Source organism: Sturnira hondurensis, unplaced genomic scaffold (assembly GCF_014824575.4).
Source record: "Sturnira hondurensis isolate 20B ecotype Veracruz unplaced genomic scaffold, ASM1482457v3 Scaffold0006655, whole genome shotgun sequence".
Lineage (NCBI taxonomy): Eukaryota > Metazoa > Chordata > Mammalia > Chiroptera > Phyllostomidae > Sturnira > Sturnira hondurensis.
The window spans coordinates 2,516,106-2,520,775 of NW_028079286.1; positions in this window are offsets into that span (position 1 = coordinate 2,516,106).

A 4,670-nucleotide genomic window follows, 5' to 3' on the forward strand; every position below is an offset into this window, starting at 1 on the left:
TCTGAATGCAAAAGGAAATTCCCCCAAACCTTCTGAAGACCATCTCTGTTGTGACATTTCATGACCATACCTTGAATTCAATAGGTCATAGAATGAGTTAATAAAATCAATTGCATTTAGTAGATTAAAAATGTAGTTTTACATGAATTTTTAAGAGTACTGGGGATTGGCTACAGTAAGTACAGAATGTACTGTTTAATCATTTCAGGGTCAAAATAGATTCTTCCCTTCCTTACACTCTTCCAACACCCCTCTCCAGCCTGGTCCCCTCGTGGCCACATCCCAGTGATGGTTTCCAGCTGGTCTCCCTGTTTTCCCTGATTTTGTTGCTGAGCGCCCCTCCCTTGCACCCCACCCCAACACTGCTGCCACCTCACTTCCTACACATGGCTGGATCAGTCTTTTAAAAATACAGCTTCCATTAGTCACTTCCAGAGTCAAGAACTTATGAGAGCCAGTTTCTTTGTAGCCTCACAGATGGCTCACACACACACACAGACACGTGCGTGCCCGTGTTTGCATGTAAATTGCAGCATTCCACTCACACTCTTTCTTTTAACAATGTAACCTGTGATCAATCCATTTCAGAACACATGGAGCTGCTTTATTTTCTTTTAATAGCTGTGTTATATTCCAGTGTCTGGATGTTTCACAATTTACTTCACAAACCTCTGTGGGAGGTTTGGGGGAGTTGAGTGAAAGGAAAAAAAATACATTTTTTCAAATGAAGTTATATTTCTGTAAGTTAAGGTTATACCTCATACATGAAAAAGAATATCTGCCAGTGAGTTAAGAAACTTTATTTTTGGAGGTGAAGGGAAAGAAAGAGAGGGAGAGAAACATCAACGTGTGGTTGTCTCTCCCACCTTCCCTACTGGGAATGTGGCCCACAACCCAGGCATATGTGTGCCCTGACTGGGAATTGAACCAGCAACCTTTAGGTTCGCAGACCAGCACTCAATCCACTGAGCCATACCAGTGAGGGCTGATTTACCCATTTTTAAAAAGGTAGCTACATAATATTCTGTGTGACTGCAGTACATTGACTTTATCCATTTTTCTTTGCCAGGCATTGGAGTTATTTGCAGGTTTTTGCTACTCTGAGCAGTGCTGCTACAAACATTCTTTTGTGTCTTGTCGTGAACATGTACAAGACATCCTCCAGGAAATACCCAGAACAGACTGGTAAATTACCTGACTGCAATACTACAAGGCTGTGCTCTCCAAAGTGGTTGTTTAACATTTTACCAGCAATGACAAAAACACATCCCTCCCAACACTTGGTTTATAAGACTTAATTTTTACAATCCAGTGAGTGTGAATGACATCTCATTGGTTTTGACTTGCATTTTCCTGATTACTCCTGGGATTGAGCTTCTTCTCTTATGTTTATTGGCCATTTATGTTTCCTCTTCCATGAAATGCTTCTTTTGTTTCTATTGCCTAGTTTCCAATGAAGTTATCTTTTTTATTTCTTATTGATCTGTAGGTGTTCTTGAATTACTCAGGATAATTATAGGTGCTGCAATATGTTCTCTCAGTTTATGGTTTATCTCCTCAGTGTCCATATGTCTTTTAAAGAGACATTCTTCATTTTTAATATAGCTAAATTTACCAATCTCTCTTGTGTGGTTAGTGCCTTTTGTATCTTGTTTAAGATATTCTTCGCTTCTAATGTCACAAAGGTCCTACATTTTCTTCAAGATTTTGTAACTGTTCCTTTAGAACAGATTTTTGTATGGCATGAGGTAGGGACCTGTTTTCTTTTTTCCCATATAGAGAACCAATTGTCCCTGTACTATTTCCCCAATGATCTGCAAGGGCCATTTTTGTCATAAATAAAGTGTTCAAATATGCACAGGCGATTTCTAGGCTCTCTGTTTTGTCCATTTTCCATTCTTGTAATAACACCAAACTGTCTTCATTACTGTGATGTATAGAAGGTGTAGATATCTGGTGGGACAAGTTGGCTTCCTCCTCCTTTTCCTCCAGCTTATATTTCTTCTTCAGTTTTTCAGTTATTATTGGATCTTGGCTCTTCACATACATTTTTAATGAATTTTTGAGACGGGGGGAAGGGAGGAAGAGAGAGGAAGAAAATTACTAATGTGAAAAACATCAGCTGGTTGCCTCTTGTATGCACCCTAAATGGGGGCTGAACCCACAAGCCAGGCAGGCAGGCACCCTGAGCAGGAATCAAACCGGCGAACATTTGCTTTGGGGGATGATGCCCAACCAACTGAGCCACACCAGTCAGGGCTCTTCATGTAAATTTTTAAATTAGTTTGTTAGACTTTAATAAAAGGAAGGATTATTTTTTAAGGAATGTCTTTTTGTGCCTTTAAAATTCTGTCTGAAAGGCATGTATCACAAATTTTTTTAAAGTTAAAAAACTTGTGACTATTTGTTACATCATGGTCAAATTACATTTCATGTCAGTCAAGGCTTTCTGTGATCTGATTGGTTTTTTCACCCTATTGTCCTATTATCCACTACTTCCAAATATGAAATTATATCTCTCAGCAGGCCAGTTTTCCGACAGCACCTCCACATACGCCATATTCAGCCTGCTTGTACACCCTTATTTCTTTGCTCATTTTACTTCATTCTTTTCACCCACCTGTTCCTCAAACTTGACTCCAGATTGGTCTCCAAAACATGTTCCTAAAACTCCTAATGTACTTAAAAGTTAGAGCTTGGTGCTTATTAGTTTCAAATTTTACTTTATGATCACTATCCTCAGTTTAAGTATGCAATTATGAGCTGGAAAGAGTTGAAGAAAAATTTTTGAAGAAATATAAACTCCATATTAAATGAATTTAAGACTAATCACTATTGCCAACCATTGGGTCCAGTCATAGTAAAAACTTTTAACTTGGATATGTTGGTTTTCTCTCATACTTGATCTAGTGAGTAACTACAGTTAATGAACTACAAAGGAAAGCCAGTGCTTAATGGAATTTATTTGCAAGAGACTGTTCCAACATAATTTGAAAATACCTTTATCGGTAGAGACAGCCTAATAACATGTTCTCATGGTGGTTTACAAGGTATGTGTATGGTTCTCCACCTGAAGAAATGGTAAAGAAACAAGTGTGTGAACCATAATTAAATCCATTAGGCACAGTGTGAGGATAATGTTTAAACCACAGCTTCAGAGCTGTTAATGCCCATATTGCTCAAAATGTTTTTTTAACACTTGAAACAGATACACTTGAAGATAATTATTGTTCCTATCTTTGTCTTTAAAATAACAAAAAATAAAAATCATTATTGCTTGACGCATTCAATCTGTGAAAGACAACTGATGTTTATGGTAAAGGCCCAAACTAACCTGCAATATAGGAATTACCAAAGGCAGCCCTGACCAGTGTGGCTCAGTTGGTTGGGTCTCGTCCCACAAACCGAAGGGTCACCAATTCAATCCCGGTCAGGGCACATGCCTGGGTTCCGAGTTTGGTCACTGTCTGGAGCATGTATGGGAGGCAACTGATCAATGTTTCTCTCACACGAATGTTTCTCTCTCCTTCCCTTTCTCTCTTTCTTCCCCTCTCTCTCTAAAAAAGAATAAACACTTATAAAAAATAAAAATTACCAAAGACATAGGGTAAACATGAGTTAAAACAAGAACTAAAAACTATAGAATTTTGAAATATCTATAAAAGATTAGAAATAATAAAGAGCAGGAAAGTCATTTGAAAGCAATTTCAAATACATGATTACTTTTTGGTCTTTTTTTTCAAATTAAAGGATATTCTTTTGTATTAAATAAACATCCTTTATGTTTTAACCAAATTATATGTTGTTACAAACCTGATATTCCTCTGAATAAAAGTCAGCTACATTTCAATTAATAAGTTGGAAGTGTGGCAGATTAATATTTATATAGGTCATCCAATTACAGAGTTTAACGAAGCTTGCAAGGCACTGATATCCTTGAAACTGATGACTGAGTTTAAATGTTATGGAAATAACGGTTTCTGGTTATGAAAATGGTCCACGACCAGGTTCTGTTGTCACTACATGGACACTTTAAGCCAAATTATTTAAACATAGCTTTAAATGTAAAAACAATTTGCTGCCTCAGGTCATACAATAGGATGTGGCAGAAGAAAAGAAAGCAAATAATTAAACTGATTATCCTTCAAGTTTCGATCTGAACTCCAAATTTTAGTTAGTAGTCACTCAAATTGACTAGCACAGAAAGAGAAAATGCTCATCCAGTTGTTCAATATGCTAGCTTTAAATTTTTTTAAATGGAGCTTTTAAAAAGGGATTTGAAAACAATTATATATGGAAAATATGACATTCCAGGCATTTAAAAAGGATTATTGTATTTAAAAAATACTATTCTGAAAAGTATAATTCAATATCAGAAGCAACCAACGCATTAATGAATTATTTTTTATAACTTTACTGAACTATATAACTGATGTACGATAAACTACATGTACTTAGTGTACAGCCCGATGAGTTTTGGCCTATGAATAAACCTGTGAAATATTCACCAAGTTAATGAACCCTGCTATCACTTCCCAACACTTCATTCCCTTTCAAATCCATCCTTTCTCTCCACAAACCCATCTCCAGGCAACCACTGATCTCTGGTGTCAAGCAGTGAAATACGCATTTTCTAGAATGGTATATGAAGTTATACAGGTAGCACTGTA